Genomic DNA, 27,133 nt, shown 5'->3' on the forward strand with positions numbered 1-27,133 from the left:
TGACCTACTGAATGGGACAGTTCCTGGTCTCCAAATATATTCTCTCATTCCAAGGACAGTATGAAGTCCCAGTGCCCTCTGGATATGGACTCTCACTAGGGGGCCCTTTCCTAGCCTTCTCTACGGAGCTGATGAACTCCTATTCATCCTTCAAGACTGGCTGAAGCAGCCCCTCCTCTGTAAATTCCTGGTTCTCCCTCTCCATGGAGTCGGCCACACTCTTCTTTGTGTGGGCCTCCATGTTAGCTCATCAGGGAGCTCACTGAATGGTACTTAGCCATCTCTCTGGTCTCCCTCTGTTGGTCTGTAGATGCACAGTGCAAGCTAAGTCATCTGCCTTGGTAATTCTGACCACCCTTGGCTGGCCAGGACCATCTGGCTTGCATGGAACCTCTAGTTTCCTGAGCTGTGCCTGGCATGCTCGCAGATAAACCAGCCATGTAGAGGTACAGCTCAGGTGTTTGGAGGACAAACACCTTTTCAAGCTCCCAGGACTCTTCCTTGATTTCCACTTTGGGCACAAAGACATTTCCTCCAAATGTCCCTGTTGTTGATAGCTGCTGTCAGAGTTCATGCTGGCATTTGCACTGAAAACTCCTAATTTGACATTTCTCTAGTGAATGTAATGAATACGAAAAAGTGTCATTTAGAGCTGGTTTTCTCTTTGTGCTTTGAAAAATGAAATGCACATAGTGATCTGTAAATGAGATAATTACCTCCCTACTTTGCTAAAGGGCACCTACTAGTGGTTTTTTAGCTTGTTTCATTTAATGAAAGCTTTACAAAATGGGGAGCCCAGAGCTGTTAATAGACTTGTTGTAATAGGCTCTGAGAAAAGGGGGAAAAAAAAACCCAGTTGTTCCAAACTAGTAACAGAAATAGACTGATGAAACAGCTGGCAGCTCAGACATAAATTTAAGTCTTGGTTGGGTTTAGAGCAAATGTAATAATAGCTGCAACCAATATTTTTAATATTACTGATCTTTCAGCAATAATTACCTAGAACTTTTAATGTCTGCAATTAGAACGCTAGCAATTCAGTGGTACAGACCAATGGTAAACTGCACGAAATTGCATACTTGCTATAATTGGTAATTAATCACTTTTCATTACCAGGAAGGGATGCCGCAGTTATTCTGAATAGATACAGCATGCTAATTACAGGAAAACACAAACCTACATATTTGAACTTAGAGCTTTTAGGAAAGTAAGCAACTCACGTCAATATTTTATATCTGGGAGGAGATTAGCCCACCCAATTAAACGATGAGGAAGCGGCCATGTATATTTTGACAAGAACCCATCAGGAAAGAGGTCCCTTTTTCCTAGGGGTCTTGATCACATTTCCATTCATTTCTGTGGGTAATTAAAATTCTCACCCTTTATGCAGATTTAGAAATGGTTCCAAATAAATATTTACATGTGCGTGTCTCCCTTGGTGAGCCCACGTGATTGTAGGGCTCATCTACTGCATCATCCACACAACGGCGCCTCCCGCCTAGACCTTTCTCTCTAGGCCAGGTGTCCCCTGGGGTGTCCATCAGCATCACGTCCATTTCTGCCATCTATATCTCCTCCTTAGGTGCCTATTCTGCGAATGGGACCATCCTTTCCCCAGACTTCGAGACTTCAGTTATTTTTCTGGTCTTCTCACCACTTTGTCCCAAACCTACCTCATCCGTCATCAGATCCTGTCACTTCTACCTTCATGGTCTCTGCCACCTTGGCAGCCCCCGCTCTTCTCACCGCTGCTGCTATTCAAGGGGCTCCATGGTATCTGTCAAGATTGCATCCCAGGAAAGCACAACCTGTGGAGAAAGAACTTCTAAAGAGAAAGTATGTCTATGAGAATTACTGTAAAAAACCTTAATCCATGACTGGGTCCCTGCTTTCTATTGATACTAACCCCTGACAGTCAATAACATAGAACATGCCTTTCATAGATAATGCAAGAAGGACCACGGGGACAAGCCAAGCTGTTTCCTCAAAGACATGGCATAAAAGTATATCCCTATGGTGGGAGGGTGGGGTTATCCCCATCATTCACCTTTGTCACCTTCACACTTGCCTCTGGAAGACCAGCTCCAGGTGCAGGGCAGGAATGAAGAGCTTGTCGGGGTCCCAGAAACCCTGGGTTCTCTGCGTCCTTCCTTGGACAGTGAAGAAGGAATGAAGTCCTGACTGTTCTCTTCTCTGAATATTCATATCTGTGATACACCTGCTCTCTCCTGGCCAAAGCTGCCCATGCCCCACCAATCGTATCATTGCAAAATTGGGTCATGACGGAGAAATGGGGCCTATGTAAATAAGTCACTTACAGCAAAATGGTGTACACGGAAGCCAACAGAAACCACTGACCCCACACCTCTCACAGTGATCTTCAGAATCTCTTACCCGTTCTCCTGTCACGAGAAGATTTCAAAAGTACCTCTGAGCCTTGGCAGTTCCAGTTTAGCTCTGGTTACCAACTTCCACACGCTGGCCTTGGTTTAGATTCAGAGGATTCCTTTTTTTGGTTGTTGGCAGTAGAAAAATAATTCCTCGTGGGTATGTGAACCAGAAGAGCGGAGGCCTGATTTTGAAGTTGCAGGTGGTGGACCTGGCCTGCCCTAGGAATTCAGTAATGGACACCTCACCATTTCTGCCCTGTGGCCAGTCGCTTTCCCTGACAGGCTCATCAGTGGCATCCCGGAACCAAGTTAATACACAGATAGAATTTACAAAACTAGACGTGAAATGAACAGCCATCCTTATAAAGCGTGAACCTCTTATTTCCATTTCCTCTTCAACATGACCCATCACATGGAGCTTCTTTAGCCAAATTTCATTTTGTTCCCTATTCCATCATCGCCAGAGTCCCTGAATTGGTTCCTCGCCCAACAGCACAATTTCAGCCGTGGACTCTTTCCTCTGCCTTTGTCACAGAGCTGAGTAATGATGTGACAACATGTGATTGGGCGATTGATGTCAAATGTTAGCAGCAACATTCATTTTCCCCTGAAATGGACAAAGAAGAGTATTAGTCATTTAGAAATTTCGTCTAGAAGCTACACCTCACGAGTGATATCCCCAAATTGAATTGGTCTGAAATTTAAAGTGGCTTTTAAGTTCTTCTCCTTTGATTGTTCCTCAGGTCACGCAGCATTGTGAGAGGCCGAGGGGGCAAGTTAGCGATGGGAACTGCAAATGTCATTTGTTAGCTCCCTGACTCCTCTGCAGAAATCCATTCCTCCAGTGATAGGGTGTTCCTGAGACCTCGTGTTCCATAGAGAAACATCCTGGGCTTTGGAGCTGCGCAGGTCTGGGCTCCAGGCTTGGCCTTATTGTGGCTTCCCCTGTGAGCCTCAGTTTCCCCATTTGTGAAACAGGGTTAACAAGAATGATTATTGTCATCCTCACTTTGCAGAAATAAGAATATAAGATCTAGAGAGGTGAATTAGGGGGCCCAAATGCAGAGTGGCGAAGGGCAGAGCGCAACCCTCTCTGGGGCCATTGAGTCCCCAGCAAGATCTTGTCCCATCGTCCAGCCTCACCAGGAGGGCACCAGGCTTTTCACACACGCTCCGTGCAGATAGCAGTCCTTCCAACAATAACCAACCAACGTGTGTCTGTGCACGACTTGTGTTCAGAGACACGGCTCCCCCAGGATCCCCCAGAGGTCCAGCCAGTGGAAGCCAAAATGGCCCTGGATGAGAGCTTAAAATTCCCGCTCTCTGTGATCAGCATTTTTCAAGAAAAAGAAATGTGCAGCAGTCTGTGCTAGTTATTTAACATCTAGGAAGGCTTTTGCTCACTCTGAGCCCTCTGTACACTCTAAAGTTACTGATATCATCGTTAGAAATGGCTTCCACCTACGGCTCTGATTCATGGCCTGCTTATGATTGTGATTCATAGGCTGCTAAGAAGCGGGCAGAGGCGGCTGGGTTACCTAGAAGCAGTGCCTGGGAATAAGACCACCGATGTGATGCAGTCAGATATGCTAATGAGGTCAACGCAACATTCCATTAAAAAATCCAAACCTCATTTGGAAGTGAATGTTAATAAGGAGAGAAAGCTCAGCTCAGGCTGGACCAGAATCACTGGTGGGACTAGTTCGTCTTCAGTTAAGTAACATAATTTGTTCAATTTGCTTTATGTCAGTAAGTGAAGAACCTTTTACTCACTTTGATTCATGGAAGGAGGTTAGGCAATGGTACAGTAGAAAGGAAATTAACATTTAACCTGCCTGGCTGGGTTTTCTAACGGATGTCTCAATATGACTGGGGTGGTGTGTGTAAATTCTCCTGATAAACCGGAATGAAACAGCAGCTATTTAAATCCCCAAGAAAACCTGGACAGCAGATATTATACTCCAGAGAGAGACCAGTGGGTTTTTGGTCAGGAACTGGAAGACCTGAATCCTAGTCTCATCAATTACTCATTACACAACTTTGAGTCACAAACTCCCCGAGCTTCAGTTCTTGCATCTGTAAAATGGAGTTAATGCAAAAAGATGCTGTGAGTTCATAAACTGTAACATACCCGTACGTCAATCGATTGATCTAACAGCTATTTACGGAGCACCTACTATGTGCCGGGCGCGGTGCTAGTTGCTGGATGGACAGAATTGTCAGGGCCCTTGACCTAAGGGAGATGACATTCTGGCACCCTTTACTATTTTTTATTATGAAAAATTTCAAACCTTCATGAGACTGGGCAGAATAGTATAGTGAACATCATCTACCCATCACTCAGATTCAAGCATTAACAAGATTTTGCCATGTTTGCTTTGCCTATCTCCCGTGTTTTTTGCTGAATTATTTTGAAGCAAATCACAGACACTGTGTTCCTTTTCCATTGCTGTGCAACAAATTGCCACAGATTTAGCTGCTTAAACAACACACATTTGTCATCTCACAGTTTCTGTGGTTTGCGAACCTGGGCACAACTTAGCTGGATCTTCTGCTCAGTCTCCGAAAGCTGCAATCCCGATGTCAGCTAGGGCTGGGGTCTCACCTGAGGCTCAGGGGCCTCAGCCCCATGTAGCTGTTGGCAGAATTCAGCTCCTTGTGGTTGTAGGACTGAAGTCCCCAGCTGCTAGAGGCAGTCCTCTCCATAGGAAGCTCCCAACATTGCTGTTTGCTTCTCCTTTGAGGCCAGCAGGAGAATCCCTTTGACACTTTACCCTCAGCTAAGGGCTCACCTGATTAGGTCAGGCCCACCCAGGGTAATTTTCCTTTTGATTAACTCAAAGTCAGCTAATTAGCAACCCATCATGGGAGTGATATACCATCATATTCACAGGTTTTGCCTCTACTCAGGGGGAAGGCATTATTCAGAGTGGGTACAGCAGGGGGGTGTGAATCTTGGGGGCTAGCTTAGAATTTTGCCTATCATGTGGACATTTCATCCCTACCATCTTAAATATGCATTTCTGAAAACTATGGGCATTTTTTTATAACTACAATTTCATGTTAATATCTGATAGGGGTTGTTATGTTAGTCAGCTTAGGACATGTTATGCTGTCATAACAAGTGACCCCCAAATCTCAGTGACTTCTAACCACAAAGGTTTCTTTCTTGGCTCATGTTCCACATCCGTCACGGATTGGCTTCAGTGCTTTATCCTCAGGCCCAGCTTGAAGGAACAGCCCATTTCTGGGAAAAGAGAGTGACATGCAAAGTCTTGTCAAGCTGCATCTGGGAAGTATCCATGTCCCGTATTCTCATCTCTCTTTTGCTCGTCCTGCTCTCCAGGGGCTGGGAGTGAAATCCTTCTATAGAGAGGGGCCTTTAGGAAAGGGTTGACTGGTGGTATATTTTAAAGCAAACAATAGAATCTCCCAGTTATCTCTTAAGTAGCTTTTATTTATTTTTTTACTTACTATTTATTTTTTGGGCTGCGTTGGATCTTCCTTGCTGTGTGTGGGCTTCCTCTAGTTGCGGCGAGCGGGGGCTACTCTTGGTTGCAGTGTGTGAGCTTCTCATTGTGGTGGCTTCTCTTGTTGCAGAGCACAGGCTCTATGTGCGTGGGCTTCAGTAATTGCAGCACACGGGCTCAGTAGTTGTGGCATGCGGGCCCTAGGGCACGTGGGTTTCAGTAGTTGTGGCGCACAGGCTCTAGAGCACAGGCTCAGTAGTTGTGGCGCATGGGCTTAGTTGCTCCACGGCATGTGGGATCTTCCTGCACCAGGGATTGAACCCATGTCCCCTGCACTGGCAGGCAGATTCTTAGCCACTGTGCCACCAGGGAAGTCCCTCGTAAGTATCTTTTATTCTAGAATAGCCTCACTCACACACCTTTTTTCCACAAGTTATTGACCCATTGGAGGAAACAATCAGTTGTCCTCTAGAATGTTCTACATTCTGAATTTGTCTGTTTGCTTCCTTGTGGTGTCATTTCACTTGTACCTTTATGTCCTATATTTCCTGTGATCTAGAAGTTAGGTATAATGAACATTTTGGGGGCAAGAATACTTCATAGGGAATGTTTGGTACTTCGTAATTTATCACATCAAAAAACACTTGATGTTTGGTGAGGAAATCTTTTTAAAAACTTTATATTTTTTTAATTGAAATTCTTACTCTTATGTTCTTACATCCATTTATTAGACATGTATTACTGATCAGGTCCTGTGCCATTTGTATGAACTGCCCAGAATAGGCAAATCCACAGAGGTAGAAAGTAGGTTAATGCTTGACAGGTGCTGGTGCGGGGAGGGGAATGGGGAGTAACAGCTAATGGGCACAGGTTTTTTTTCAGGGTGATGAAAATCTTTTGGAGTTGGTAATGGTTGCTGTAACAACTTTTCAAAAATATGTGGCTGCCAAGGTCCTTCCCAGCTGCTAAATACCAATTCAGCCCACAAGAGACAGGGACTAACTCTGCTTGGGGATGTCAAATAGAGGTGACCCTGGAGGAGCCCCATAATGAATGAGGAGGAATTCCAGGGAGCCAGGCAGCACGTACGGGCTGCAAGATCCAGACCAAAAAATGTATTCGCTTAGTACTTGGGCTCTCCAGAGCTGCACCCTTAGGAGCTGCTGGGGACAGCAGTTGGATGATGGGCCCTGGACCCCCCACTTCCTCTTGAACCAAAACAGCTCTGCTCCCTCCTGTTTCACAGGTGGGACTTGTAGGTAAGACTTTGGTCAAACAAAGAATTCTGTGATGCAAAACTCCTGACTTAAGTGAACAATCCTCAGCATTGCTAATTGTACGGTTTTAGAATATTTGTGAGTCTGCATCTAATAATGAAGATGATGACATTGGCAATGACCATCCCCCACAATTAAGCCACCACTCACGGGACACTAAATATACGTCAGACCCCATTTCAGGCACATGGTATTCGTCACCTCTTTTACTTTTCACAAGACCCTAATGGGGGGGTGGTCTATCCTCATTTTACAGATGAGGAAACTGAGGCTCTCAGTGTCAAATGTCAAATGTCTTGATCAAGTTCACACAATTAGGGCTGTTGATCTGGAAAATGAACTCAGATCTTTTTAGTTCAGAAGCCGGCACCCGCGTTATCTTCCTCCCTTGCAGGCGAACAGTGCTTTACAGTTTGCAAAGCCCTTCATAAGCCATTTCTTTGTGAAGAGCTGTAGCAGCCCTGGGAAGAAGAACTGTGCTATTGTCCCCATTCTGCAGTTGAAGAGAATGAGGCTCTAAGTCTTGGTCTGGGCTGCAGAATGGTGAGATGGGATGGGTGCTCTGGCCTACAGCGAATCTCCCCTGTTCCCTGTGCCAACTGCAGAGGAGCCCACCAGAGCACAGAGAGTTGGCCAGTGCTCAGTGTGGCCACCCCTCCCTGGCCATCCTTCTCAGTATACATGAGATGCTCAAATGATGATGTTTTATTCTAATGACAAAGAGTATAACAAGCACAGGAAATGGCCTGGCATTAATCTCCACTCCATCTTATAGCAGTGACTGCAATGAAAATGAGAAATAGTTTAAGCTTAACCCATTCTCATTACAATCATAATTACATTTTGTGGTCATTCTTAGTCTCTAGCAGAACCCAACTGCTCTTCATGTCAATTTGAAAGATACAGACAGCCCTTAATTTTGCTCCAGCATTCATCTGCCCAGCCGGCTGCCAAGGACTGACCCTTGGGAAACTGAAAATAAGGCTTAAGGAAATTATCTGTTTTACGTTTTAAATGGTTTGGCACGGATCTGCTAAACATCTGGATAAATGTAATTTACCTGCATGTGCCTCAAAAAACATTGGATCAGGCAACCCATTTATCTTTCTAATCATATGTTTAATAAAGAATACTCAAACTTGGGCCCTGATTATACAGCTAATGGCACTGAGAGCTAACCGAGAAGCATGCTGGGTGGCACGAGAGGAGGGGCTGGGGACCAAAACTTGCCAAGGACAACCCTCCAATTCTCAAGCCATCACTGGGGTACTGAGTGGCTATGTCCCCACGGCATTCTCCAGAGTAACTACACAGCACACAGCTCCGTAGTAGTCTTCTGTGGCTGTTATATAACAAATCCATTTACCAATAAGTATCTCTCCCAATGGTTCATCCATTTTTTTTTTGGTACATGTTAACTGAGCACCTGCGGTGTGCTAGGCGTTGGTCAGGAGCTGGGGACACAAAGACAAATGCTTTCAGGGGGACTGCTTTCTGGGGGTCAATCGGAGAGTACAACACAGCACAGAAGGCTATGGGGGTACAGAGGAGCACCCCAATCTCTATCTCCTGGGGTGGAAGGTGGATAAGGAAGGCCGTGCAGCATCCCAGCCTGGCCTTGACTGTGCTACAGTGGATAAATCACCTACCATCTCTGGGCCTCAGTTTTTCTATCTTTAAAACATCTACCTGGGGCCGTGGAGAACAAAAGTAGGTAATGTCATTGAAGTGCTTAGTAGAGGGCTTGCTGTCTAGTCGTCTACTAAGGGCTCACTAGGTAATTGGCAGGGCTTTGTTAGGGGTGGGGACAGGAAGTGCGTTCCAGGGTGAGGGCTCAGCCTGTGCTAAGATCCAGTGCTGCGAGAGAGCACTGAGCGTGGCTGGACCACAGAGGAGAGGGGAGCGGCAGCAGAGGCCGGATCCTGCAGCCACGTGTGATCCAGGCTAAGGGTGGTGGGCTTTGCCCCAGTGCCACGGGGAGCCTCATGGCAGGGGAGGCAGGGGAGAGGGAGATGATCAGACAGGTGTTTTAGAAACATCATCTGGCTACACAGTGGAGAATGAATCCCTCAACCTCAGGGCAAGACTAGAGGCAGGGAGGTTTGGCAACAATTCCAAAGAGGACCTTGGTGGTGGTACATTTCAATGGATTTCGTTTTACACAGTTTTCTTTAAGGGAGCTTTTGGAGAATTTAGTTTCTTGGACTGAACTATTTCAAAATGTCCCCTATTAGAGCCTCCTACCCAGCCCAGTGGACAGAGAGCCAGGCTGCACTTTCAGTGCAAATGCCCACTTTGGGCAAGGCATGGATCATGGTACCGCAGAGTTGGAGCCCTGGGGACTGTGGCCCGGCTTGCATTCAGAGTCCTGGGGTGTGAGGGTCCCTCCCACTTCCTCTGCAAATCCCTCACCAGGCCCAGTGACCAGGAGCTGTAGGTAAACGCAGTGAGGTGTCGGGAGAGGGGTGACGATATGGGTCTGTGCCAACTAGCCACGTGATCCGGGCACAGAACCAGAAGAGCCGCGGAAAGATCTCCTGAAGCGGGTGGGTTTCATAGCTGAGTCTCCTGGTATCTCTTTCTAACTCGTGGACTGACTTTCCCCAATGGCTCAGTGGCCAGCAAGTCACATGTGTGCACCCACTATCCTGCCTCGCTGCTCCAGACAGCATCCTGTTATATTTTGGATTGGTTTTGAAATGTAACATAAGGCCTCTTAACACTGTTTAAAAATAAATTCACAGACACAGGCAGGGCAGTTGGCAAAGGAAATCAGGACGGTAGATGAACACTGAAAGGGAAAATACCGTGATAAAATTGGAAAAGTAAATTAGACATTTGCCATTAGACCTGACAGGAAACGAGACCGGCCGTAATTGATGCAGCAGATCTTTGCACGAACCCGCAGTCGCACGCGAAGGCCTGTCCCTTCCTCGTCCAGCTGTCTCATCCCCCAGTCCTGAGTCATCTTCTGCTGGCTCCGAGCTGCAGCCTCGGGTTTGGCTGCTCGTAATAGGCAGTGGAATTAGATCTGACCTTTACAATCATGGCTTTTAAAAAAATTATTAAATTTAAAAATGGTTAAATCTCAAATGAGCTGAAATCTTTTGTGCGAAGAACCCGTCTATCATTGCTTTTGTCCATAAAATATATTTAACCTCAACCACGTAATTAACGCCAGTGACTCCACCAGGCCGGTTGGGTTTATTATGGGCATGGAGAGCTCAGCTGTTCTCATCTGAAAAGGACAGTGCCGGGCATTTTCTTGAGTTTCTCAGCAAAAGCTGTAGGTAGAAGGTTGAATCTCTTCTGGAATAGTTTCCGCTTTGCGTCCTCCCATCCCTTCCACAATCCAGGGTGAGCAGAGAATGCTTCACGATTAAAGAGAAATGCTCCACGAAGGACAATTCTCCAGGCTGACAGCATGTTCTGGGGAGGATCTGTGTCAGAGGCAGGAATTCGGAGCAGCCAGGTCAGCTTCACGAAGCCCTCAGGTGAAGGCCCAGCCTCAGACACCCAGCCGCGGTTCCAGGCAGGGCAGAGAAAAGGTGCACGTCTGCTGGCATCTAAAGCAGAGATCCTTACCACGATTCTGGGAGCCTAAGCTTCCCCAGTGGAACTGAAAGAGCACTGGCTTGACAGTCCAGTAGACTGAGTTAGCATTTGCATCTTTGCTGCTTATTTGGTGTTTAAATTTGGCAAGTCATTAAACCATTCTGAACCTCATTTTTCTTTTTTTTAAAAAATAAATTTGTTTATTTATTTTTGGCCAAGTTGGGTCTTTGTTGCTGCACGTGGGCTCTCTCTAGTTGCGGCGAGCGGGGGCTACTCTTCGTTGCGGTGTGCAGGCTTCTTGTTACGGTGGCTTCTCTTGTTGCGGAGCACGGGCTCTGGGCACGCGGGCTCAGTAGTTGTGGCTCACGGGTTTAAGAGCGCAGACTCAGTAGTTGTGGTGCATGGGTTTAGTTGCTCCGTGGCATGTGGGATCTTCCCGGGCCAGGGCTCGAACCTGCATCCCCTGCATTGGCCGGCGGACTCCCAAATGCTGTGCCACCAGGGAAGCCCTCATTTTTCTTATTTATGAAATAAAGGTAAAAAAATAAATATTTTTCAGAGTTACTGGGTTTAAATGGGATAATATATGTCAGATTCTTAGCACAGAGGTTGGCACATAGAAATCAGCTACCATTCTTCTTTTCCTTTTATTCCTCCTCCTTCTTCTTTTTGCTCCCGGAAAGTGGGTCGACCAAACTGAAAATAGCCAAATAAAAGTTGTGTATGCGTGAAGGGGGTGGGGAGTGACTGCCCTATCAAACATCAGGATGTATTATACAGCTACAGTCATTGTGATTGTGTGGTACTGACCCAACAATAGACAGATGTCTAACGGAACTGACTAGAAAGCCTGGATGCAGACCATGCACAAATGACACTGCAGACCATTGAGGGGGAAGCACAGACAACTCAGTAAAAATGCTGGGAGCACTGGTTAACCACGTGGGATAAGTGAAATGGGTCCTTACCTCACACCATACACAAAATCGATCCCAGATAGATTAAATGTGATAGATTAAATTAAAAGGCAACACTTGAACATTTTAAGAAGAAAATAGAGGAGATCCTTTTATGACCTCAAGGTAGGACAGGGTTACTTAAGCAAAATGCAAAAAGGTTGATAAGTTAGACTACACTAAAATTCAGAACTTCTTTCAACAAAAAGTTGGATAAGATATTTGCAGCATAAATAACAGAAGATTAGTATCCAGAGTATAGACAAATGGGAAATAATAAGACACAAACAAACAATGTGATAGAAACATGGGGAAAGGACTTGTTCATATAGACATTTTAGGAAATAGTAAAAAGGATTGGCCAATTACATATGAAAAGATGCTTAACCTCATTTGTAATTAGGAAAATGCAAATTAAAACCACAAAGAAGCTATGTGAAGTGATGGATGTATTAACTAACCTAATTAATGTGAAGTGATGGATGTATTAACTAACCTATTAACTAATGTATTATTGTGATCATTTCACAATATATACAAAAATCTAATCATTACATTGTACACCTTAAATCTGTACAATGTTTGCTATATGTCAATTATATCTCAATAAAGCTTGTAAAAAAATGATCAAATCACCAGTAACCTGGTGTGAGCAGTCCTGCTTTTTCCATATAATCAGTTACTGAAGTTCTCTTTCTTCTTTGATTTCTTCCTGAGTATTCCTCATCACCTTAAGATAATAAAGATATAGCTATATTTAGACACATACCCACAAACCCCACAAAGACTTACAATTTTACTCTCGCCAGGTTGACAAAATCGAAGGAGTCTGACAATACCATGCCTCCGTGAGGATGTGGAGAATGGGGACTCTTACATATTGCTGGAGAGGGTAAATTAGAAAAACATTTTGGAAAACAAATTGGCATTGTCTTGTATAGCTAAGTATGTGCGACCCAGCAGCCCACTCTTAGGTACATCCTAGACCTCAGAGGAACTCTTGCTCGTGTGCAGCAGGACATGCGCTCTGAGGATTTTCATAGCAGTGCTGGGGGGAAAAGCAAAACATGGGAAGCCACCCTAATATCCATTGATAAGAGAATGGTTAAATGGGCTACGAACATCATACGTATGTGAAAATGAATGAGCTCCAGCTATAACCACAAAAACCTGTGTGAATCTCAGAGACGTGATGCTGAGTGAACCAAGCAACCTGCAGAAGATCACACAGAGGAAAATGCCATTTTGATAAAACTCGGAAACCAACCAACACTAAAGAATATTGTTTAGGTGACGGAATGATAAGCACACAATTCCAGATCCTGGCTAACCCTTTGGAAGAGGCAAGGGTTTGAGCTGAGATGGAGCAAAGAGATAACACTACCAGCGTTGGTAACGTTCTGTTTCTCTGGGTGAGCGCTGGTTTTATGATGTGTATGTTATTGTTATGCTTCATAACTTGCACACGTGTTTCATATATTCTTCTGTGTGTCAAGTATTGCATAATTAAAAACAGAAATAACAACAGAGTGCATGGAAGGGCTAGGATTTGACTAGCTGCAGATACAGTCACTGGTGGGCTCCCTGGAAGGTGGGAGTGAAGAGACCACTGTGCAATGTAACCAGAGAGGCTGAGCTCACGCTGGCGGGAGAGAAGAGGGGATGCTCGCATGAGAGTAGAGCCTGAAAGGGGTTGCAGACTCCTTCCAAGATCTAACACATTTTGCAACATCCTGGGAAAGGCGGGGGACTACACATGGAAACTGGTGCCCTTCAAGTGTGGTCACATACGAAAGAGAACAGCCTGGAATTCCTGGGGAGGGGAACTGGTTTGGCCACCTGCGATCCCTTGGGGATTCTCTTCCCACTTGATGTCCGATATTAGTGTTGTACAGTGTAGCCTGTTATTAAACTCTTTAACAGGGCTTCCCTGGTGGCGCAGTGGTTGAGTGTCCGCCTGCCGATGCAGGGGACGCGGGTTCGTGCCCCGGTCCGGGAGGATCCCACATGCCGCGGAGCAGCTGGGCCCGTGAGCCATGGCCGCTGAGCCTGTGCGTCCGGAGCCTGTGCTCCGCAGCGGGAGAGGCCACAACAGTAAGAGGCCCGCGTACCACAAAAACAACAACAACAACAACAACAACAACAAAACTTCTTTAACATAAAAAATAAAGCTGCTGCGACGGGGGAAACTGTGAGCTTCAGCCTCAAGGCAGTTAATCTGTCTGTAAGGACATGGTTCTGTCAGAACAACTGGAATGTTCTATTTTCTACAGGTTTGGGGACACAGTGGCTTTGAGTGGGAAGGAGCTAGTCCATCAAAATGGGCATAGTTCTAGAGAGTTTTCAAGGAAGTAAAATTAAAAAATGAAAACGTGGAGTATTCTTTCAATTTTACCATGCGATGGCCCTTTGCCCGGCGGTTTAGTACCAGGTCCTAGTGGGGGAAGATGAGATGCCTGTTTCTTCCGCTCCCAGCCCTCTGTGTTAAAAAATGCCCTGCTCCTCACTATAGTGGACCTGAAGGAATGTGGATGGTCCTTTGTTTCAAGAGAATATGGATTAACACTCCTGAAAGATGCATTGGCCGGCCAACAGTAATGCATTTTATGGACCCAGTGTGACATTGCAATGACCTGGAAATCATGGGTCAGTGAAAGCATCTGGAGTTTGGTGTGTTGTTTTCTTATTTGCTTTTTCAGAAAAATCTCACTTTGGGTTCTGTTCCTGGTCATTTAGCAAAGGTCCCCAGTTTAATCCATTGTCTTTTATGACAAAAGACACAGAGGGGCTACATGCCCAGCAGAAGGCTAGTCCACCAGGAATCTTGCTTTTCTGTTTATACCAACACTGTTGAAACCATGTCCCTTTGAAATGCCGTCCTGTAGGCGTCACCAGCAGAGATGAGCAGGAGGGGCTTGCTGCTGGCCAGCCTAATTTTTTTTTTTTGCGGTTCGCAGGCCTCTCACTGTTGCGGCCTCTCCCGTTGCGGAGCACAGGCTCCGGATGCGCAGGCTCAGCAGCCATGGCTCACGGGCCCAGCCGCTCCGCGGCATGTGGGATCTTCCCGGACCGGGGCATGAACCCGTGTCCCCTGCATCGGCAGGCGGACTCTCAACCACTGTGCCACCAGGGAAGCCCTGGCCATCCTAATTTGATCAATATCAGGGATTTTGCTTCTTACTGTGAAGTTAAAACAGGATTCTGCTCTCTTCTCAATGGGTCATTTTCCTGTCATCTTACATATTTAAGATTGGTTAAAAATCTCTGCCCAAAACTGACTGAGCAGGGCTCAAGGTTTAAACTGCAAATCCTAATGTGATAATGCATGGCTTCCCTGTGCTTCACAAAGGGAGGTTTTTAAAATGCATATAACATCAGAATATGGAAAGCCTCGGCCGTCTCCCACCCGCAGCCCCAGCCATGAAAGCCGATATTGACCCAATGCTTAAAATATGGAAAAGGTAATAATTAACATTGTACTTCCAGTGCATGTGGTGGCTCTAAATAGCTTATGGGCTTTATGTACATCTAGAAGCAATAAAATCGTGTTTGTTATTGTTGGATGAGACGAAAGAAGCCCCTCGGATCATTACATATGAAGATGTCTTTCACAGTGGCCAGCAGAACCGTGGGGAAGAGCTACCTTTCTTTCCCTTCACAGTTGGCCTGAGAGCCAGGAGGATGGGCAGAGAATCCTGGAAACCCGGCCAGCTTCTAATTGTGTCTTTACAGCCAACTAGGCTACCAAAATGATTATCTTCTTCTCTCTGAGCCTTACTGACCTGTGGCTAATGAGATTTGTGCTTCGATTAGTTGTAGAACATAAATTACCTAATCAATGGCGATGGATTCGCATTTCTCATACATGAGTTCTGCTGCAGCGATCTGTATTGAATATTCAAATCAATTTTGAATCCTCTGCATGAGTCCGCTAACGTGGCCTGCTGGAATCTGGCCACAGCTGTAGTGTCCTCGTGAGCGGATGAGGGCTAGGCTGAGCCCAGCTCGTGCACCCGCCTCTCGTGGCTGCTGGAGCTCTGCAAGCTACCTTGCTTTCCCTTACACACGGTGAGGGCCAAATAGGGTTTGGGACAAAGGTGTGTGGGAAAAGCAAGAGAAGCTCCAGGGGAACTCATGGTCCGAGGTGGCCTCTTTCCTGAAAAGGAACAGAGCTAAATGGACAACAAAAAGCAGACAGCTGGTTTCAGGTTTCTGAGGCGCAAACTTTGCAAAGAGTGAGATCCCGGTTCGGTGTCTTCACTTCTCAGCACGGGGAAGCGTATCGTCACTCTTTGCTGTAGTTGTCTCGTCTGTACAATTAACCGGCATCTTGGCATAAAATGTGGAAATTTGTACAGTCTTCAAGGCATCTGTGGGCTTTATGGTACAAGTTCTGTTAGTACTGAAGCCACAGAAAATTAAATGTTCCCCAAAGAACTTCCAGATGTGCTTTATTCTAATGGGGTCATTATGCAGTAAATTAAAAAGCAGGGTAAATGGAACTGTAAAATTTAAATTACTCTAAAACCACATCTCTTTGCTTTGAGCATTCATTTGTGGGGTTGCATTTGCAATAAATGTGAATTAGGCAGCTGCAATAACTGTTAATCATATATTTATAAAATAGTAATGAGGAAATGAATAGCAGAGTAAGACAGCTGCACATTTCTCTGATAGTGTGTCAACTGTGAACATAATAAGATGTGGAACATTGTTTGGAGCTGGGCTGATAATACAGCTGAATGTAAGAGATCGCTTCAGCCTCTTAACTTTACATGAAATTATACATAAAATCCATAAAAGCCCATAATAATGCATTATGCGTCTGAATTGTATTCAATATTTTTCTTTGCTTTGAGTTTCTGAAATAAGCTCTACTTTCACCAAAGCCATCTTCCAGCATCAGTGAGGCTTTTGTTTCAGGCGATGTCGGGTTTCTAAGATTGCAACTGGATTTAAAGAAAGCAGCGCTGGTGCAGGCAAGGAGTTAATGGTGGTGCTTTGTTTTGTTTTCTCGGAGTTGCCGTACGTGGCTGGAGACATGCCCTGTCCCGGGCGGAGGACAGTGTGTCCAGGCCTACCCAGCTGCCACCTGAGATCAGGATTGGGGAGAGAGGCCACTCCCAGTTCACTAGAGCCCCTGGGCTGCTGGTTTGACCTGGTGAGAACAGGGACATGGCCTTCAGCCACTGTCTAGACAACATCTACTCTGGGGCCAAGGCTGGGCGCTCCAGGCAGGTCTAGAGAAGGGGGTGAGTGTCCTATGGGCCTGCGTTTGGGAAGGATTGCTATCCTGGTGGCCGAAGTGATGACCGTTACTCAGAAACTTCCTTGTCCTGGTGTTTGAACAAACCCTCTGCTGTGACCATCTGAAAACTGGGGCTTTGAGGCCGACTTCTCCCTGAGCACAGAGAGGCAGGGGAGGGGACACGCGATCGAGTGTCCACGAGGAGCTGATCCTGGCCAATCTCTGCCTGTCCGTCCATTATATAGCATGACTGGGATGAAGCAGGTGCCCATTACTGAGCACTCAGGGCTCTGCTCGGCCTGGTCCAACCACCTCTACCCCGCCCCGCGTTGAACACCCGTAGGGTCCCTGATCTGCCATGGTCTCGAGTTTGGTGGCTTGGAGTATGCGCTTCTCTTGGTCTGGAATATTCTTCCCTGCTTCGAAGATTCCAGTGGCTCCCGCACTTTCCCCCTGTGAAGCCATCCCAGACTCCCAAACCCCTATTCTTATTCCCCTGGTGTTCATTGTTCTGTCTACCTCACCATTACAGCAGCAGTCTTATTGCATCTCGGGGTACTGTAACTTAGGGTCAGTGTCCGCCTCAGACTGAGGGCTCCCTGAGTGGACCCGAAGGTCTGGTGCTTGTTACGTCTTGTTTTGGAGAATGAATGCAGAATGCAGTCACTGGATGTTGGTGTAGGATTAGAGAAAATGGCCTGGGAGGGTCCAGTGTGAACCCTCTTGGTGTGTCTACAGTTAGACCAGGTCCTCCGTTTCTCGGGGCGGCCCCCACCTCTTGGGATGAATGGTGGTTATCTGCAAGGGGCTGGACGAGGAGTAGTTCTAATGGGAAGAGTGGCCCCAAGATGTTCAATGTGGGATGCTTCAAAATGGAATGTCAAGCGTCCGTAATTGTACTCCGCATCAGTCAGCACTTCTGTAGGACACTCACCGAATGCAGTGCATTGTAGGAAACTGGGGGTCACTGCTCTTCCTGGGAAGGAGGGAGAGAGGGAGAGAGAGAGAGAGGGAGACAGAGACAGGGAGACACAGAGACAGAAGAGGAAGAACAGGGGTGAGGGGGGAGGAAAAAGATGGTTATACACACATACAATGAGCATCCTGTAATCTCTTCCTAACCCACACTCACTTCCCAGTATTTCAGTATCAATTTTCGTTAACCAATAATTTTTTTCTTGTCACAAAAATACTATATGGTCATTATTGTAATGTACAGCATAAAGAATTTCATAATTTGTTGAACCATTCCCTTATTTGTTTAAAAATTTCATTGTTTATTTAATTATTGTCTATGTTTATTCTCTTACTATTCATTTAATCATTCTTCATTTGTTGAATGTTTATGAACATTTTTTTTCTCCTTTAAGTAATGTTATTAAAATCCTTAAAATCTTTGCCAGTTTCATAAGTACAGTATGATACCTCATTGTTATTTTAATTTCAATTTACTTTATTTCTAGTAAAGTAGAATTTTTCTCTTTTTTTTTGCTTATTTATATGTATTTTTTCTCTTGAGATGATTAAGTACAGCTTTCATTAACTGAGGGAACAGCGCCAGCACCGAATGTTTTATGGGATGTATTATTTCATTTAATCTTTATGTTAACCCCATTCATAGACCCTATGGTCTGTATGAGGCTTGGCGAGGTTGAGGACCCTTCCTGAGATGCACGGTTAGTAGGCGCTAGAGCCTGCTGCATTGCAGGGCATGTCCCATCATTTTTCTACTGGGGGCTGTCAACTTTCTCTTTAACTTACTGGAGCTGTTTGCATATTGAGTGTTTAATTGTCCGTGTACCTACGGCATAGTCTTTTTTTTTTTTTAATTGAAGTATAGTTGATTTACAATGTTGCGTTAGTTTCAGGTATACAGCAAAGTGATTCAGTTATACATATCTATACATATCTATCTAAATCTCTATATATCTATTCTTTTTCCAATTCTTTTCCCTTATACGTTATTACAAAATATCGAGTACCGTTCTCTGTGCTATGCAGTAGGTCCTTGTTGTTTATCTATTTTATACATAGTAGTGTGTATATGTTAACCTCACACTCCTAATTTATCCCTCTCCCCGCCCCCTGCTTTGGTAAACATAAAAAAAAAGGGAACCCTTCATGAATATGTGTGTCCGCTTTGCGCAGGGGCCATGCTAATCTTCCCTGTACCGTTCCAATTTTAGTATATGCACTGCCGAAGTGAGCACCGGCATAGTCTTTTAAACAGAGGGGTAATGTCCCAGTGTTCCCATCAAGGAAGGGGAAAGGCCACCCCCAAGAAACCCACCGCTCTCCCCATTTTGCCTTTGTTCAGAGGGTCACCTTTTGGTGGCTCCGCTTTCAGGATTCTTCCTCGTCATCCTCTTATGTCTTCGCCCTTTGCAAGGTGGGTAGAATGATGGCTGTTACTTGTCTCATTCATGTGAGAAAACTGAGGACTGCCCAGGGTAAGAGATTTGGCAGGGAAGCCAATGAAAAACAGACAAAACCTAAACTAGCACTAACAAAACCCAACCAAATCAAACCAAACTGAACAAAAAATACCTCAGTAGAGTGAATCGGTTGGTTTGGATATGGGGTAGAGATGCCAGGTAAAATATAGAATGGCCCAATAAATGTGAATTTCAGATAAACTACCGATACTAAAATTACTAAAAATGGTAAAAAAAAATACTAAAAAAATTCTGTGCAAGGTTTGGGACATACTTATCCCCCAACATTATTGTTGTTAGAGGTTTGTTAGGAGACTTTCAGTCTGTTTTCAAATATAATTTTATTGGGAAAACTAACATATGTAACAGATTAAAAGGACTGTTTAAATTTATTTTAGAAGTTCAAATGAACAATATTTAAAAATCAGTCAATAAGAGCCATAAAACTGTTATGAATCTGAGTTTATGAGTGATCTTTGCCACTTAGAGCAGCCTCAGCTCCAATTCACGTTAGATTATTTTTTTAATCCGGTGAATAAATTTTGCTTGCAAATGATGAAACATGGCTTGCCTTGAGATTTAAGGATACCCATCAATTAAACAGCGATAAAGGAGAAAATTTATTCTGGGATGTGCTCAAAAACAATGCATTGGAGGGTCTCCACTGTGTCCTGGTTTGGAAGGCACATGGTTATGATAAAAGAAAACAATGTACAGTAAAAGATTAGTCTGAGTCAAATATTGGAAGACTCTCTGAGCACCCAGAAGAGCCCCAGGCTAGAGCAAAGCTTGGCGTATCCTGCCCCTGTCCACGGCTCTCTGGACAGCAGAGTGTGTTGTGAGGTTGGGCTGACCAATGTCCAGTCCAAAATTGTTGGTCATCTTGGCACTAAGAGGCTCTTGTTGGAGACTGAGCCCAAGGCTTGGTGTGAAAGCATCAGCACTGGCCCCACGTGTGGACCCGCATCCTTCCCCGGAGCCTGTAGGTGATCCGTCATTGTTTGTTTTTCCCTTCAGAACAGTAATGGCTACCATTTATTGAGCAACTACTAATGCCAGGCCCTGTGTGGTAGCTTTACATCAATGGAAGCTTACTGTGATGGAGAAATTAAGTGTCCCTACACTGCTCCCAGGCAGAGGAGTGAATGTGGCTGGAAGGAACACTCCGGATAGCCCGTTGGGGTGAGGTGAGGGGCAAGCCTGTGAGTGACCAGAGCTAATGGGCTTTCTGGGAGGGTAGGTCTGGCTAAGCCCAAGGCCTTGGTTTTGACGAGTGGGCTAGTCCAGTGCATGGCGGGACGCTGTCCCATGGCCTCCCTTCTCTGCCTAGCTGGGCCGGCAGTCAGGGCATAGTTGTTGAGGAATGAATGAATGGTGTAAAACATTAGCCTGCCAGAGTGCCTGTGCACGCAGTCCAGCCCTGATGGGGCATAAACAGAGCAGTAGTTTGAAGATTGATGTCAGAGGCCACCCCTTATGACCGTGAGCCTGGAGTGCAAACTTTCTGAAGTTCAGTTTCCTCATGTAAAGAAATGGGGCAAACAAAGATAACAGTGATAATAGTCAACAGTTATAAAGGATACGTCCCCTATACCATCTGCCAGGCATGGTTCGAGAAGTGTTCTATTAACTCATTTAATCCCCACATTAACCCTCCCTAGGAGACAGGTGACTTTACCACCCCAGTTTACTGGTGAGGAAACAGAGGTGCACAGGGGTTAGGACCCTTGCTCAGGCTCCCACCTGGGCACTCTGGTATCCGAGTTCATGCTCTTAATTTTTATGTTCCCCTGCTCTGGGCAAAAGGTACCTTTGAGATGTCTTCCAGGCTCTTCTCCCCTTCTCTGAGGATTGGCCCCAACCCCCCCATGTCCTTGCAGCCACATTTATGTGATGTGATCTGTTCCCTGACTATAAATTGGACATTAGACACAAGCTGGGCCTTCAGGTTCTAAGAATATGGAGCTGGGATGCTGAGAGATGGGTTGCTGTCCACTGTTTGCTTAAATGTGTGGAGTCTGGCGGTGGGGATGTCCCTGTTTGCCCACGTGGTAACCAAAGCAGAGAAAGGAGGGAGTGGGTATCTGTTTCTTACAAGAAAAGGGGCTCCAATGTGAAGACCACATTAAAAAATGTCTGAGGAAAATGTTTTATATACTCTTCTCTTGGGACAAAGTGTCATTTATAATGCTTTAAAAGTTAATAGGTATTAAGCCTTGGCATCCTTCATAATTTAAGGTTGCCCAAGATTAATCCTCTGTACTCTGTTAACTTGCTAAAAGTTTCTTTATTTTAAGGAGAAGATATATGCCCCCGAGGCCATTTTGCCACATGGGTGGTGGATGTGGACACCAGTGAGACTCCCCAATATAGCCCATCTCCCCAGCAGACTCTTAGTCACATGGTCTGAGTTCCATTAGTAATGTTCTGGCTGCAACAAAGAAGGAAGGGTAAATAGATTGGTGTGGGCCCTTTGTGGAGGACTGTTAATCTCCCCAGATTACTGCCCTTCGAATCTGGACTGCTTCCAGCGTTTTTTTGTATATTGGCTCCATTTAAAGTGATTAAAGGGGAGATCTGATTGGATAAGGTCATCCAAATTCTGTAAAGGCCACTTCCTCACGAATGAACGCTTGCAATCAATTTTTCAGATAAAATGATTAAATTGCTATTATTGTTGGATCATTTTTTATTAAGAAAACCTTTTAAAATATTAATTATTGGGCCCTCTGAAACACTTTCATCTTTCCCGACTTTGCTCTTGAGAAGAAAGTGTCTGCTTGTTTCCAACACCAGCCAAAGGGAAATGCAGGTTTCCCTTTTTACACCTGCAACCATTCTCCTTACCTCTAATATTTATGTGAATTTAACTTTAATTTTTCTTCCTTTCATCTTCTGAATTAGTTGTATAATGCACAGATCACTCCTTCACCGCTTCTTTCCTGTTTATTTGCCTTAAAAATAGATTCATTAACTAGATTTGGATGCTCAAGCCATGTGACAACATCCATTTCAAAGGAAGATTTAATGGCATTTCATATTTTTCTACATTAAGGAAGATTAAAGTATATTACAATACCCTTTACTGTCCTATTTTCTTCATTTTAGAAGTGGTCAGTTTAAAATTTTTTTCCCCTCTCTTTCTTTCATCTGCAGTGTTCGATAAATTGTCCGGGCCTTTCAGATGACAGACCCAGCAAATTGAGTTCTATATTACAACTCAGACACATTGTTTAGCCCATCAGCAGTCAGATGAAGCACCTTATTCACACAGGACATCAAAAGAACAAATATATGTGCGAAGTGGCTAAGAGAGCACTGAGACTCAGATACTTTATTTTCTTAATTGTCAGTGATTATTTGGCTAGTTTCAGGGTGGTCACTCTGCTGACTCTGAACCTATACTTACTTGCCTGATGTAACAGTGGTGTGAAATCTACATCCTTATCTGCATAGATCTAGATCTGGATTCATGACCGCAAGACACGTGCATCATCTTTTAATAGCCCAAGGGGCAGTCATACTAACATTTTAATAGTGGGCAGTAATATGAAATGCAAGATCCAGACTTATGCCTTTTTATTTCAGCCACCTCGTGATGGAGACTTTAAGGCATTCGCAGGCATGAACAAGGGAGATATTAAGATTTAAGCTTTTTTATTTTTATTTTTTGTAAGGTAGAGGAGGTCATACCTGTCAGGTACCCCTTGGGCTGAAGTTTTATACAGGTATGCCACCCATCAGCTTGAATCATCGCAGGGAGCCTTCCCACATCTCAGTAAATGCAGCATAACCTTGTAGGACACTAAGTCTAAACAAGGTTTGGGGATGTTGGTAAGATGTGGGAGGAAAGAGCAGAAGACAGATTTTACGACAGTACGATCATGGGGTGTAGGTTTTAGTCAATAAGCGGGTAGCCTAGTTTTCTCAGAAGAAAAAAGAAAATAATGGAAAAGTGTAACATTCATTCGGTGCCCTAACAGGCATAAAAATCCCAATTCCAACTGTTATAGGTCCCTGCAGGAGTCTACAAAAGAACTAAGCTTTTTAAGTAAGAAAACTAGATTCTGGCCCACAGGGTCCTGTCACTGCTGCTTAATGGATGAAACTCTTTGGATATAAATATGCTGTTTACTCCTCAGCTTCAGCTTTCATAAAATATAACCTTTCTATGATTTACGACCCACAGAAAAACTGGAGGATGGATTTTTAGCTCTGAATTGGTTGGATGTCAACAAGAAAAATATAGATAACATATCGAAGTAGCGGGGTGTTAATGCCACACAAAATGATGAAATTATTTTTGTTTAGGAAAGTTAAGTTTGTTCTTAAAGTTGTTGGTGGATGGCAGCTGTGAAAGGTGGGGCTGAGGAAAACCTATGAAATGTCTCTCATTTTTAAGTCCTTGTCCAGTGGCTTATAAGTTTGGGTATAATGACTTCAGTTCATAATCAGTAATGTCTTGTTGAAAAGTTTGGGCTGGGCCTCCCTGGTGGCGCAGTGGTTGAGAGTCTGCCTGCCGATGCAGGGGACACGGGTTCGTGCCCCGGTCCGGGAGGATCCCACATGACGCGGAGCGTCTGGGCCCATGAGCCATGGCCACTGAGCCTGCACGTCCGGAGCCTGTGCTCCGCAACGGGAGAGGCCACAGCAGTGAGAGGCCCGCGTACTGCAAAAAAAAAAAAAAAAAGTTTGGGCTAACCACAGATTTTTCACAAATGGGAATGGCCGTTCTTTGCCTAAATCACTCGGGTTTTTCAAGTGCTAGATTTCCGTTATGTCTTCCAACTTCAAATATAGAGGCTGTGCCTGACCTTGCAGACAGGAGATGACAGAACAGCCTTTTTGCACAAAGGTGATTGGAAAAAACGAAAAGTGAAAAACAATAAGCGAACAAACTAAGCCCCCAAATAAGCAAAAGCAAGCAAACAAACAAAAGCAAACCCCTCAAATTAACAGCACCCACAAGCTCTCCCCGCTATGCGCTCACAAGAGCCAGCCCTGTCCTTGGTTGTTGGGTTGGAGAAAGATTGCATGCCAGTTTGTCATTCAGAGATCTGTATTCATTTTATAGCTTTCTGGTCTGGTTTGATGCTTGAAAGAGCCTGGTTCCAGATGAATTGGCAAAGAAGTTTGCATATACTATCACCAGCCAAAGGGATGAAGTTGTCAAAATTGAAAACGTTTATTTCTCTCTTGATTCTCTGAGCACTGAAGGAAGGGAATTCACACTGTTTTTCAAACCTGCCCTCAGCAAATTAAAACCTCATGCACTAGAGGCTGGAAGACCAGATCTTTAGTCTTCCCACAACCTAGAAAGACCAAAGGTGTGAGGCCGAGCTAGGGGACTGTCCCACGGTGACCAGAATGGAAGGGGTCCTTCTTACCCACTGGTCTCTTGGTTTTCGATGGAAGCGTCCATCGAGAGGAGCCCCAAACATATCCACTTCCTTGAGTGGCCAGCCATGCACAACCTCTGTCTCTGGGAGAGATGTGTGGTCTCAGAAGGTAGAGCCATGATCTGTATTGGGTGTTGGGGAGTTACTAAGACAAATTTCCTCATATACTCAGTCTGTAGAGATTGCTACTATAAGCCAGATGCAGTGCCAGGTGTTTGGACCTACAATGGTGCTTTCACTCCTCATGGAGCTCACTTTCTGGAAGCAGTGACCTACAAGCCAACAGGCAATTACAGTCTAAGGTGATCAGTCCTTAGATCCTTAGAGGAGCACCTGGGAAGGGCCCTAAATGCACTTTGATAGGGATGGGGGTGGGTGTCAAGGAAGGCTTCCTGGTCAGAGAAGCAATGGATGTTTTGGGTAGCAGGGGAACCATCATGTGGAAACACTGGAGGTCAGAGACATTATGGAACAATAAAGGAACAGAAGAAATTTAGGATGGCCACAGGACACAGCACACTTAGATTAGGTGGCAGGTCGTAGTTCAGAATGGTGTTTCCTGATATTTCATGGGTGTGTGTTTGGGAGAGCTCTTGAAAATTACGGATTGCTGGGTTCCACCCACAGCATGAGCTGCCCCCCACACCCCCTCACAGCCCAGCAGACATGGCCCCAAGCCTCAGGCCAGAGAGCATTCAGAAGGCTCATCAGAGCACATGCCCCAAAGGCAGAACCTGGCAAGAATCCCCACTCAGTAGGTGAGGCAGGCCTGAGACTGGCCCCGATGACATCCAGGGAGCATGGCAAACCTTGAGGGGCAGGGTTCCTGGTAGCCCTGTAACACCTCATGAGCTTCTCCCTCAACACTAGGGGCCAGACTAAGCCCACAAGCAGCTTCCAGAGCAAACTAAGAGGTTCACTCTGCCCCCAGTATAAACAACTTCCATTTATTCAGCACACATTGGGCCCTTCCCCAACCCTATGGTGTGGGAAGGCCTTGCTTCACCAGCTGGGGGTCCAAAACAAGGTCTCATTACTTTTCCTATTTTCCCCACGGCTCCTATATCAAGAATGCCCTTTCTGGCTTTCCAAGGACCTTCATCCCAGGAGCACAGGGTCCATTGTTGAGCCAAGGAGCCAGTCCTGTGACTGCCCCCTTCTCAGGTCTTATACCCATAGCTGCACGTGGTATCAGAAACACTGTCGTCATCATCGTCATCACCATCACCATCCTTACATGCACCGCTGCACGTGATCTCCCGAGCAGTGCCGGGGAGTATGTGGTGTGGGATTATTGTCTCCATTTTACAGATGCACAAACTGAACTTCAGAGGTTATGGCTTGTCCAAGATCACACAAAAAGGGTGATCCCTTGCTCACGATGAAGCGTAGAGATATCAGGAACAAAAGCTGGAAGGACTGTTGTGGGGACGGGGGCAGTGAGCAGGGGCTGGGACTCGGGTGTGGCTGGCTTTCTCTGCTGTGCAGATCTGCCTTGTGGAGAAGAGCGTGTTAACTGTCAGAGCTGCTCCCGACGAGCTGGCTGCCTTTGGTTTGTCTGGTTTATCTGGGTCAAGGCCCCATCAGAGGGGGTGGACACAGGCAGCCAAGTTGTGGGGAGAGAGGTCTCTTTGTCACCTCCAGGGCTCAGTCTAGGAATTCTGGAAGGTCAAGCAAGACTGAGGCTGGGGATGTGGCTGAGGCTGGGCTGAGGGCTCCTCAAGAGGGACCTCTTCCCTAGCATCCCAGCAACAATGCCCTTGAATTATCTCTGCCCAAGTCCTGGGGCAAAAAGCCTTCCAGACATTCTCAGAGCAGGGAGAGCCCAGTGTGGTCCTCCAGGGAAGTTCACACGCCTGTCCTGGGGGCGCCTGTGAATGGGTGGAGGATGAATCTCCTTCACTGCGGGGGTCTTGGGACCTTGGGGTGCTGGGAGCCAAGAAGGGCATTCCTTGTGCATGGCAAGGGAATGAGAACCCCTTCCTGCCCTTGGGGGGAGGGTAGGAGGTGGGAGGGGTGCTGGGCATTTCACTCCCAGGTGAGAGGTCACGTAATGCAAACATCAGAGGAGCCTGTGAGGCACCAGCCCCCAAAACACTGTGCGCAGGGGCTGGAAGACCAAATAGGGACAGAGGGACAGGTGCCCTGAGTCAGAGGAGCAGGAGACCCCTTTCAACTGGGGTGGGCAGGGGACAACTCAGCCGGAAGTCGTGGTGGGGGAAGATGGGGGGCTGGGGTAATGGAAGAGACAGCGATGCAAATAACCAATGATGGCCAACATCCAGCGACAGGGCAGTAGAGTCAGCGGGAGACTTGATGTCTCTACATCTCACTCTCTTCCTCGAAAAATGGGGCTCCTAACATGTCCCGTCACACAGAGGTCACCATCGGCGTGGGGGCGGT

General features: G+C 45.7%; 1 protein-coding gene and 1 non-coding gene across 2 annotated transcripts in view; one reads left to right on the forward strand and one right to left on the reverse strand.

Annotated features, from left to right (window-relative positions):
* Positions 1 to 27,133, forward strand: part of PSTK (phosphoseryl-tRNA kinase) — a 329,297-nt gene that overhangs the window by 259,327 nt on the left and 42,837 nt on the right. The gene's annotated exons all lie outside the window — the stretch shown is intronic.
* On the reverse strand, positions 19,000 to 19,104 carry LOC117199947 (U6 spliceosomal RNA). The gene has a single exon (XR_004481322.1). It is a non-coding gene; the product is annotated as a U6 spliceosomal RNA (small nuclear RNA).

This window comes from Orcinus orca, chromosome 14 (assembly GCF_937001465.1).
Source record: "Orcinus orca chromosome 14, mOrcOrc1.1, whole genome shotgun sequence".
NCBI lineage: Eukaryota > Metazoa > Chordata > Mammalia > Artiodactyla > Delphinidae > Orcinus > Orcinus orca.